The following is a 12511-nucleotide window of genomic DNA, read 5'->3' on the forward strand; positions in this document are numbered from 1 at the left end:
CACCTTAGTAAAAGTTGATGTATTAGGTAATATTTAAAACTAAGTGAGATAATTGTAACTCACACTACCTACAATTGTGTATGAGTGGACAATGACTTACATTTTAAAAACGTATTGTACTATTTAACAGTAAGTGTCATATGCAATAAGTGCATTTATATTAAATCACATGATAAGTTGAATATAAGGTTTATGTTACACTAATAGAAGCATACATGATATGATTCAAATTATTTTTTAAAGAGTCTTCAATGTGATAAAATTAAGTACACCTATCAAATAATACACAGGGTGCACAGTGTACATATTTTATTTTAAACAAAGTTAGTCATACAAATAAAGTCAAGAAAGTATTGAAATAATCTTACTGTATAACAGTAAGTGTTAAAGTGAAATTGCATGATAATTTAAGGTTTATGATACACCCATAAAAGTATACATGTTATAGTAAGTCTAAGTCTAAGAGTACCACATGTGAAATGATAAAATACCTATCTAGTACCCAACTTACAAATAAAGGAGAGTAAACCTAGGTCAGTAGTAAGTAGTGAGTGGTGGTAATATTAAGAAGTGTGTGAAGTATGTTGTTTATTGGTTGTGAACACCCAAAATAAAAGTTGAAATACAGTGAGTTAACTGTAACTTACACTACCCATTGTGTATGAGTAGATAATATACAGTTTAACATGACATTTTGATAGAAAAAAGTCCAATTGAACAACATTATATAATATAATTTAACACAGAATGTTAACCAACAACAATAAAAGTACCTATTGTATTTGGTTTGCAGTCTAGTAAAGCATCAAACTGTAGCCACTGTGAAATAATAAACACATGTGATATTTTAATGCACACCGTAGTAAAAGTTGATGAATTAAATAACGTTTGAAACAAAGTGAGATAATTGTAACTCACACTACCTACAATTGTGTATGAGATGGCAGTTTAACGTGACCTTTTACCACACATTAGTAGTAATATTACACTGTAGTGTATAGGGTGTACAGTGTACATATTTTATTTTAATCAAAGTTAAAGAAAGTATTGAAATAATCTTGACATTGCTAACAGATGTGACACATGTTCTTAAATGATAAAATACTTATCCAGTAATGAGTCAAGTAATACTTTGTGTAGTAGTTGTATTAAGAAAATGTAAATTCATGTAAGAAAACGTCAAGCACTCTGTTTAGGTTAAGTCAATATACCCGTAATAATTTTAGTTAATGTATTAAAATAAGCTTTACCCAGTGTTTAATATCCAATTACAATGTTGAACGGCAGTAACGCAATTGAATAACGAAGCATACAAGTAGGTAGTGTTTAAGACACTGTCTGAAAAACACTATATTAAGTCAATCCCATATTGTAAATGATCAAAATGTATATCAATGTGATATTATCATGACCTTTGTTACAGAACCGTAGTACATACCTATTTATTATGTTTAGTAGTATACTTGTATGTTGCTACAAAATAGTTGAATGTCATTGAGTTAAGTTATTAAATCAAGTTTGAAATACACAGTAGGTACCTACATTAAACTTATGGGAGTACACGACAGTAATAGTGACAAAGTGTCGAGGTCCACCATAATAAAATTTATACTCACCAAAGACGGCACTGCTGTGTGCAACAGACGGCGGCGATGTGCATTTCCTACAGGGTAGTCATAACCCGGAATGAAGTGCCTTGAACACACCTTGGAGGTGTGGTTCACAGCAAAACCCTGGGCCACCACAAATGCCACCCACTCAAGACGACGACGCACGTCGGTTGGAAATCTAAAGGTGACATATTATTGATTTTATTACATTGATATTCATTGACGTGTTGTGTGAAATTGTAAATACCCGTGTATTGAAACGCCGTCGATGTCGTCCACGATTCCGCATAGAATGCAGCGTTTGACCATATTGAATGGCCTAAAGACATCACGAACAGGTTATAGTAAATTTATCAGATTTATTTATATAAGTAAAAAGTAAAATATACTAAATAGTAAATAATATGAAAAACTCGTTCAAAAAAAAAAAATCGTTGTAATCGAATATAACGACGGTATCAGTCTGTTATCAGTGTTGATGTATTTTTAGAATTAATAGGTATACACCTTACATTGTAGTGTACGTAAGAGAAAATAGGAAAATGTGAAAAATGACATACCCAGCTCGTCGTAGCACACCTAACTGTTTGCGTAAAAATATGCTAAAGCGACTAAAAACATGTCATGAAAAAAAATAGTCGCCGAAACGGCCAACGGGCTTACGTCGATCAGAGCAACTGATAATTGTCAATACGAATGCGGCTATAAAAAAGTTAAAAAAGTACAATGAAACTGCGGTGTCAAAAACAAAAAAAGCGACGTGGTCAAAATAACGGAAAACCATGTGTGTGTAGGTAGTTAAACGGCACGCGCTACCGCGAATACACGTGTGTGCGGAAAAGGTAATCTGAATATTATGATGCCTATCTTGACTTGTACTCACCGGTATGAAAAGCGCCCAAAACAAAGCACACCAAAACACAGAGAAAAGCTCTAAACAACAAACTCTATCACTTTATAGTTACTTTTCTGTGTTCGTAAATGTGCGTTGCGAGAGCGCCGGTCACGAGATGACGTTGGATGACACGGACGCGCACCGCGTCGCTAAAGTTGTCCCCCGCACACCGCCACACCACCGAGGACGAATGCGTATAATCATAATCTACTGGTCATACTGTAACAACTACGTGGTATTGCAGTGATATATTGCACACCCACACACACACACATACCCACAAACACACAATATACACATACTTATGTATATTATAGTGTGGATATTCACGGACAACATTGTTGAAAGCACATACTGCTCGTAGGTAGCTATTGAATCAACTCGACCAACTATTTCGCTTTAAGCTGTAATATAAAAAATAATTGTATTAATGACTAATGAATAATATATTTTAACCTAAGCAATAAATACCGAAAAATACCTACCTATGTGAATTAATAAATCCACACTTCTAAATATATAATAATATAGTCCATCATTTACCAACTGACTTCCCTGTTAATCGATTTATATATATATATATGTGTATACTATGTCATAATATAACGTAGACAAATATAATATAATAATAATTGTATATAAAGTCAACAGCACATATTATTGTGTAATAGCTTAAAAATACAAACTACCTACAAACTGTATAGGTACATTTATAATATTATCTTGTCGTATTATACATCTGAGTTAATTTTACACGTAAATACACAGGCACACTAATGATTATCAATTATCATTCTTAATTACTATTCCATAATTACAAATTACCTTTCGTTGAGTGTGATAGCGAAAGATAAATTACGAAAAAAAAATTCCAAATAAACACGGCCGCCGCAAATTATCTTCACAATCCCGGCGTCCGGCATCGAAACCACGACCCCCGGGTCATCCGCACCGACGCCTTACCTACCTACCTACCTAATGAGTTGATAACTGGTGTCGAATCTATATGACTCTTAAGCCGTTTCAACGTCCCGGAGGAAGTACGGCCTATAGATTTAGCGGGGAACGCGAATAAGGGGCAAACGGGGAGGGCAGACCCCTCGAAAAGGGCTAAAATTCGAATATTTGAAAAAAAAAGGCAAAAAACGCGCGCAACGGCGGCGGACGTAAAGCTCGTCGTCTCGGCCGCGGAGAGCAAAAAAATACTCAAAATCTGACGGGGAACGCGAATAAGTCATCGACGGGAGGTCCGACGTCTTCGATAGGCGTAAAACTCGATAAGGCGGAAGCGATAGCGAAAGTTAAATACCGAAAAAAAAAAACGCGAAAAAAATTTCCGAATTAACACGGCCGCCGCAAATTATTTTCAATCCCGGCGGCCGGCATCGAAACCACGACCCCCGGGTCATCCGCACCGACGCCTTACCTACCTACCTACCTACTGAGTTGATAACTGGTGTCGAATCTATGACTTTTAAGCCGTTTCAACGTCCCGGCGAATTACGAATGCACTCCCAGCGTCCGCAGATGGCTTTTGAGCCGGCGATCCCACGGCTTCGGGCAGCGGACGACCGGCTCCGCCACCCTCGGACGTCGAAAACGCGATATTCGCGAAAAAAATATAACCCTCCGACGCATGTATTTATGCCTGTATATAGTAATACCTACTCGACGGCGGCGATATCGGCACTCGACTCTCGGCGCCGTCCCGCGGCCCCGGGAATCGTACCGGACGAAGTACGGCCGCGTGCAACCTGTAAATTTAGCGGGGAACGCGAATATCGCGTCGACGGGGAGGTGAGACTTTCGAGAGAGCGGTGAGACGCGACTTTAGTCGAAAAAGTCGGAAAAATCGGTAAGACGGCGACGACGCCGCGCTTTCCGCTATCGTTCTCTACGCCACGGCGCTCGAAAATATTCGAGTACGGCCGCGCGCGACCTATAAACGTAACGGGGAACGCGAATAAGGGGCAAACGGGAAAGGCGGACGCCTCGAAAAGGGCTAAAACTCGAATTCTTGAAAACAAAGGCAAAAAACGCGGGCGACGGCGGCGGACGTAAAGCGCGTCTTCTCGGCCGCGGAGGGCCCGTCGGGAAAAAATCGCGACCGCGCGCGGTACGTAAATTTAGCGGGGAACGCGAATAAGGTCCGAACGGGGCCGCCCGGTGACCCCCGGGGGGGTAAAACTCGAAAATTTGCAAAAATTTTGAAAAAAATCGCAAAAAGTGATAAGAAGGATTGATAACGCAGCGACGGCTCCGCCGCCGCCGGGAGACCCGTTTTCCCTCCATTATCCTCTAAGAGGGTTCGGAAATTCGCCATAGGCGGCGCCACACGGGTCTTCGTTTTATACTATAAGACTAGCTCTCCGAGCGTCGCTGGGGGAGACCCCCAGACCCCCCGTGGTTGGTGAGGAGTGTTGTCGATGTCGGATGCCGCAGTGGTCTTGTGGTCTGGTCGTCAACCGATGTCGGTTATGAGTGTTATGATAAGAACGGTGGATATTGATAAGAAAAGTGGATAAGTGATAAGGATTTTGGATTGCTGATAAGGATGTTGGATTAATGAAAAGAATGGTGGATTTGTGAGAAGGATAGTGGATTAGTTAACCGGAGAGCTGTAAGTTTTTTACTGCCTTCAAAAACGCAAAATCAAGTAATAGAATTCAAATATTTCGGATAATCATATAGCCACCTCGATTTATTTGGGGTTTGGCGGGTCAGTCACCTACCTCGACGTTAGACTTATATGTCTCGGCAACAGGTATGCAACGTTCAAAACGTGAAACGTGAAACGTGAAAAAAATTGTAAGACATTTCGGGGATCCATGAAAATCATATAGCCGCCGTCTTTTTATGGGTGTCTAGCAGGTCAGTCACCTCGAATGACGTTCGCCGTAGTAATAAGGGTAGGCAATCCGACTGCGTTGAATCGCGGACAACGTTCATAACTGTCACCGAAAACGGAAAATTAAGTAATAAAATTCAAAACATTTCGGGCTTCTATGCAAATCATATAGTCGCCGTATTTTTTTGGGTGTCTAGCAGGTCAGTCACTTCTAATGACGTTCGCCGTAGTAATAAGTAATTGTTGTCGTTATAAGTAATAGTCGGTATTTTGTCGAAGGCGGGAATTTTTGAAAATCATGTTTGCGTGTGTATCAATCAATGTCGATATAATGTCAATTAATCAATTTGTTACCTGCATGGGTTACCTGCGTTGACAATTAACTGCGCCGACGTCCCACAAACCGTTCTTAAACATCCGACTGCCGTCCGACGGACAACACGTGAGTATATTTTGTATTATTAATTTAATTTTTTTTTTTAAAACGTTCACCACAGATCGCAGGTATTTATCAATCAGTATAATGTAACACATGCTTTCCGTCAAAAAATTAAAATATTTAATGTTTAAACTTAGATTTTTTGTAAGCACCTGTCCACGCTTTCCGGCAAAGTTGTTAAATATCTATACTGTGTCTACGTTGCACAGGTCGGGGAGACCAATATAGAAAAAACAAATATATTGCGCTGACATACTGTAAATGTTGCATCTTTTTTCTTTTTAGAATGAATTATATAAAGATCAACTTCAATGCGGCGGTGCAAACACTAAACATGAGCACCGCCGCCCCTGCACCGCCGGCCGAGACCGCCGTCGCCGCACGCCATCGCCATCAACCGCCGCGAAAGGCACCCCCCAAACGCCGTAAGTACATAGGTGATAGGAAAATTTAAAAGTTTACTATTAATTAACGCCTACATCGTGTTTCAGGATGTTATAGATGCAATAAAATGGGGCACACGGTCCGGCAATGCCTCGGTGAGTGTATATCGCATTTTCATAATAAAATAAAAATTAAATTAATAACGTTTGTTATATTTATAGCCCCACAAACACCTAGGAGAGCACCAGCCACACAACGTGGAGGGTTGAGTTCCGTTAGGGTAAGGCCGCCGAGGAGTCTGAATGCAAGGTCGACACGCACTCAGACTCCCGGTCCCCAACCTATCGGAACATCAACCCCGATGGCATCAACCGTAAGTAATATTTTTAATCCTAATAGTGCTAAATAAATACAAAATTGTAAGATATGAATGCACACATGTGGTATTGGAGAGACCACAGTTAGTTGTGAATTTGAGAATACCTTTTAATGCCATGTTTAATTTGTTTATATAAATTGTAGACGTTGTATGAATCGATGGCTGGTGGCTCGTGTGATTCGGCGTTGCGGCAGCTGGAGGCGTTGATGATTTCAACACCGTAAGTAGTCAATTGGATCATTTTTTTGTAATGCCATTATCCTAACAATATTTTTTCCTCTAATATTTTTCAGATCTCATGAATAAAAACTTTTTTTTTTCACATGTCTTGTTTTTATTTCTTACCTTAATATAATAATCATGGTTAACACATTAGTTAATAGTAGTAATATTAGAGTATAATAATATGAGTAGCCTATGTGTTAGATGTACAATTTCTAGGGGTCTGATGTGATATGTTTACTTGTGTAATTATGTATTTGAATAGTTTGTGCCATTGGTAGATGTGTATCACAAAAATAGGTAGTGTAATACAAAGAACACCAACCAATACTGATGTGTCATTATAATACGGTGACGATACAAATAAAACTTTAGGCTATTAAATATAAGTCATGATTCGCCTTGCAATATTATTTTTATTCTTACATAGACGTTACAAATTATTTACAAATTACCAGTAATTCTAAGTGATGAGAGGTAAAATAGCTTATAGTGTAATAGGTAGGTAATAATAATAATAAGGTAGCTAGTAAAATATTGATGATACAATTAAAACGTTACCTATCACAGTAAAAATAATACAAACATAACAATACAGTCTACTTGAAACTAACTGATATTTGGACTATTATTTAAAATAATTCATACTGATATAAATCACAAAGTTCTTGACATAGGCGTTTAAATGTATTATAATATACAAACATTGTAATGACAATTGGTGGTCAAACACCAATAAAATATTGAATATAATTAACTATACATTACAAAGTAATGTATATTAACTGTGTAAGAAAACTTTCCAAATGCCTATAATAATATAATAACTAACTGTAACCGTAGAACTTGTATAATACTACTAAATGCCATTGAAGGTGTGTAAAACATCAATACAACAATATAGATAGTATAAGATAAATGTTGTTAAGAGATTTTCAAGAGAAAAAGGTCTACCTAAATAACATCAGTACAATGCTCTAGGTTAAGATATCTGTTGTATTTACAAGTACCAATCATAGAACAAAGAAATCCACAGAAGAATATTTAAGTTGTTTCACACATACTAATAATCTTTCTAACAACAATAACTTTGAAACGTTGTAAAACTGTATTGCACTGTATAAAAGTATAAAAGTATACATGTTGTAGTCCAGATCATTTTTCAAAGAGTTGTACAAAATAATGTGTGTGACTACGCCTAAATCTAAGCTCTGTCCATCCTAACATCAGTACAATGTTGTATTAAGTATTAAAATAAAATACTAATAAAATACTTATCTAGTACACAACTTACAAATGGCCTAGTTCAGTAGTAAGTAGTAGTAGTAGTAGTAGTAGTAGTAGTAGTAGTAGTAGTAGTAGTAGTAGTAATAGTAGAAAAAAAAATGTGTTATTTAATACAGAACTTTAACTTACAACAATAAAAAGAAAACATTTTAATGATTGTGTGTTCAATCTTGTGTTGGTTAGGTATTACTGTAACAACAACAATAACGACTTACATTTAAAAAATGTATTGCACTCTATAACAGTAAGTGTAGGTACTCGTATGCAATAAGAGCATTTATATGAAATCATTATATGATAAGTTGAATGTAAGGTTGAATATAAAATCATATATGTGGTGTTATTTTTTAAAGAGTCTTCAATGTGATAAAATCAAGCACACCTATATTTATCACCACTAAGTATTGATATAACACACATCAGTAGTAAATATGTTACACCGTAGTACAAACAAAGTTAGTTGTATAAATAAAGGAGAGAAAGTATTAAAATAATCTTAACATTGCTAACAGTACGGCAATATGTGAAATTATAAAACACTTATCCAGTACACAGTTCACAAAAAAAGGAGAGGTTAGTTAGGAGTCTCTAGTAATACCTACTTTGTGTAGTAGTAACATTAAGAAAATGTAAATTTATGTGAGAAAACCTTAAGTGTTCTATAGTAAAAGTTGATATATTAGTATAGTTATGAGTTAATCTAGGTAAAATAAGCTTTACCCAGTGTTTGATAAGCAAAGTGTTTGAAATCTGAAACAGCAGTAACACAATTGAATGTCGTTCAAGTTATTCTACAATTTAATCATAATATAATAAGTTGAATGAAAGTTTTATGATAAAATAGACATTTAGTTTTCAAGAATGTTGTACCGAGCCAGTATAGTATGGTAGTATAGTAGAGTACAGAAACAATGATATGCATCTAAGAGCACAGTGAATAATTAAGCATGTAAGGAATTTTAACCGCAGGTTGGGTACTACTCATTGTCATTGGCTTAACTTTAAAAATTACATACTATGGAATAAACGTAAACAAATGAAATGAAATTAGCACTGCAGAAATTGTAAATGTTGTGAAAATTGATCAAACTTGAAATAATGAAGATATGTGATCCAAATGAGTGTAATATCATGAATTTTGTTATAATATGTCATTCACTTGATATTGTGTATTAAACCGTATTTATAAGGTCTAGAAGTATACTTTTGTGAGGTCATATGTATTATGTTACAACAAAAAGCTTGAATGCCATTGAGTTAAGTTATGAAATTAAGTTAGGTTTGAAATACACAGTAGGTACATCAAACTCACGAGAGTATACAACAGTATTAGAAGTCCAGTCAGACGGGCATACAGTCATGGTGTACTGCAATGAAATGATATTTATTGAACACACTCACCAAAGAAGGCACTGCCATGGGCCACAGACGGCGGCGCCGCGCGTTTCCCACAGCGTAGTCGACACCGGGGACGAAATGCCTCGAACACAGCTGAGATGTTTGGTTCACGGGAAAACCATGGTCCACCACAAATGCCACCCACTCAATACGACGATGTACGGCAGTTGGAAATCTAAGAGGCGACACATTATTTATTATAATATATATATCGATATGTATCAACGTGTTGTGTGAAATACCTGTGTACGGAAACGTCATCGATGTTGTCCACAACTCCGCATAAAGCACAGCGTTTGACCATTTTGAATAGCCTAAAAACATCATCACGAACGAACATATTATAATAATAGGAATAATAATAAGTGAAAAGTAAATACTGAATATTATGAAAACCTCGTGGTAAAAAAAAAACGACTGATACAGTTTGTTATCAGCGGTGATGTATGAGTATCGTGTGTTATTTTTAGAATTAATAGGTACACACCGGCTTACATGATGTACATAAAAAATAGAAAAATACGAAAAATTACATATCCAGCTCGCAGTAGCACAATATTATGAATTAACCGTAAAACACGTGTCCGCAATGGCAACGCGCCGAAACGGCCAACGGACTTACACGTCTAATACGTATTCAGCTAATACGAATGCGGTTTAATTAACGTTGTAGGTAATCAAAGTGTACGAAAAAAACTCGAAATGCGCCGTGAGCAGCGGAGAACGATGTCTGTAGGCGGTGAAAATATGTTCGTTGGCGATATGCGCCGCCGCCACGAATACACCTGTAGTTTATCTATCTAAATAGTATAATATAGTAGTAGTAGGTATAAAAGTTTACTCACCGGTTTGTGAAAAGCGCCCAATGCAGAACAACAAAACTCAAAGAAAAGCACTGAATATTAAATAATACAACGTATTAGGCTTTTCGGTGAGATTTGATGTACGTTGCAAGAGCGCCGGTCACGAGATGAGGCAGGTTGACACGGGCGCGTTTCGCGTCGCCAAAGTTGTCCCCCCACGGCTCCACTCCACCCCACGCAAAGCGTATAATGTTGCGTATAATAACGGTCGTACTGTATTATCGCGCGTAGTATTGTGCACTGTATAATATTGATGGTCCACTTTTAATATTTCTCACGCATGCATAAACACTTACACCTATTATTGTATTGTGGGTATGTACGCACACAATAATAATAAGAAAAAACAACCACCTAACCTAACGTACTTATATTTACCTACGTCATTAGTGTACAATTGAACGCAAATTGGTATACCTACACTTGAAGTAATAGTTATTATAATAATTATTATGTGTCAAGACATTCGGTACCGACCCAACGAAAACATCGTGACCGTTATGTTTATATATTTATTATGTAGGTACATGATATAATATTATTAAGTTACCATACGATATACGTGTTTAGTATATTGGTGTCTTTTATAAGATACACGTGTAGGATAATAAGAACCTATACGACCTACATAAACATTAAGCATGATATGTATATCTATATACATATATTTGAAAAATCGCGTGAAAAAAATGCTCTTCGTCGCATATATTCAAGCCTAATTCATTTATTTTCATGCGCTCACCGCGACGTCAATCGGTCAAACGGGGAGTCAGAATTATAAAAGGCGAAAAAAGAGGTCCGTTATTACACGAGCGCCACAAATTAACTTCAATCCCGGCGGCCGGCATCGAAACCACGACACCGGGTCATCCGCACTAACGCCTCACCTACCTACCTACCTACTGAGTTGGAAACTGGTGCCCCGGGACTCGTACAGGAGAAAGTACGGTGGCGCGCGGCCTAGAAATTTAGCGGGGAACACGAATAAGGGGCAAACGGGGAGGGCAGACCCCTCGAAAAGGGCTAAAACTCGAATATTTGAAAAAAAAGGCAAAAAACGCGCGCAACGGCGGCGGACCTAAAGCGCGTCGTCTCGGCCGCGGAGGGCAAAAAAGTACTCAAAATCTGACGGGGAACGCGAATAAGTCATCAACGGGGAGGTCTGACGTCTTCGATAGGCGTAAAACTCGAATTTTGAAAAAAAAACGTAAAATGTTGGTTAAATACGAATATCACGATAAGGCGGAAGCGATGGCGAAAGTTAAATACCGAAAAAAAAAAACGCGAAAAAAAGAATTCCGAATTAACACGGCCGCCGCAAATTATTTTCAATCACGGCGTCCGGCATCGAAACACGACCCCCGGGTCATCCGCACCGACGCCTTACCTGCCTACCTACCTACCGAGTTGAAGACTCGTGTCGAATCTATGACTCTTAAGCCGTTTCGCCGTCCCGGCGAATTACGAACGCGGATTCGACGTCCGCAGAGGGCTATCGAGCCGGCGATCCCGCGGCTTCGGGCAGCGGACGACCGGCTCCGCCACCCTCGGACGTCGAAAACGCGATATTCGCGAAAAATATCGGACCCTCTGACGCACGTATTTATGCCTGTATATAGTAATACCTACTCGACGGCGGCGATATCGGCACTCGACTCTCGGCGCCGTCCCGCGGCCCCGGGAATCGTACCGGTGAAAGTACGGCCGCGCGCGGCCTACAAATTTAGCGGGGAACGCGAATAAGGGGCAAACGGGGAGGGCGGACGCCTTGAAGAGGGCTAAAACTCGAATTCTCGAAAAAAAAGGCAAAAAACGCGCGCGACGGCAGCGGACGTAAAGCGCGTCTTCTCGGCCGCGGAGGGCCCGCCGGGGACCCCCCGGTGTCGGTAATGAGTGTTTTCGATGTCGGAAGCCGCAGTGGTCTTGTGGTCTGGTCGTCAACCGATGTCGGTTATGAGTGTTATGATAAGAACGGTGGATATTGATAAGAAAAGTGGATAAGTGATAAGGATTTTGGATTGCTGATAAGGATGTTGGATAAATGAAAAGAATGATGGATTTGTGAGAAGGATAGTGGATTAGTTAACCGGAGAGCTGTAAGTTTTTTACTGCCTTCAAAAACGCAAAATCAAATAATAGAAATCAAATATTTCGGATAATCATATAGCCACCTCGATTTATTTGGG

The 12511-nt window shown here is 38.5% G+C and overlaps 1 pseudogene; it reads left to right on the forward strand.

The window, feature by feature from the left end:
- The first annotated feature begins 2035 nt into the window (after positions 1–2035).
- On the forward strand, positions 2036–6585 carry LOC132933994 (uncharacterized; annotated as a pseudogene).
- Positions 6586–12511: the final 5926 nt, after the last annotated feature.

Source organism: Metopolophium dirhodum, chromosome 1 (genome assembly GCF_019925205.1).
Source record: "Metopolophium dirhodum isolate CAU chromosome 1, ASM1992520v1, whole genome shotgun sequence".
Taxonomy (NCBI): Eukaryota; Metazoa; Arthropoda; class Insecta; order Hemiptera; family Aphididae; genus Metopolophium; species Metopolophium dirhodum.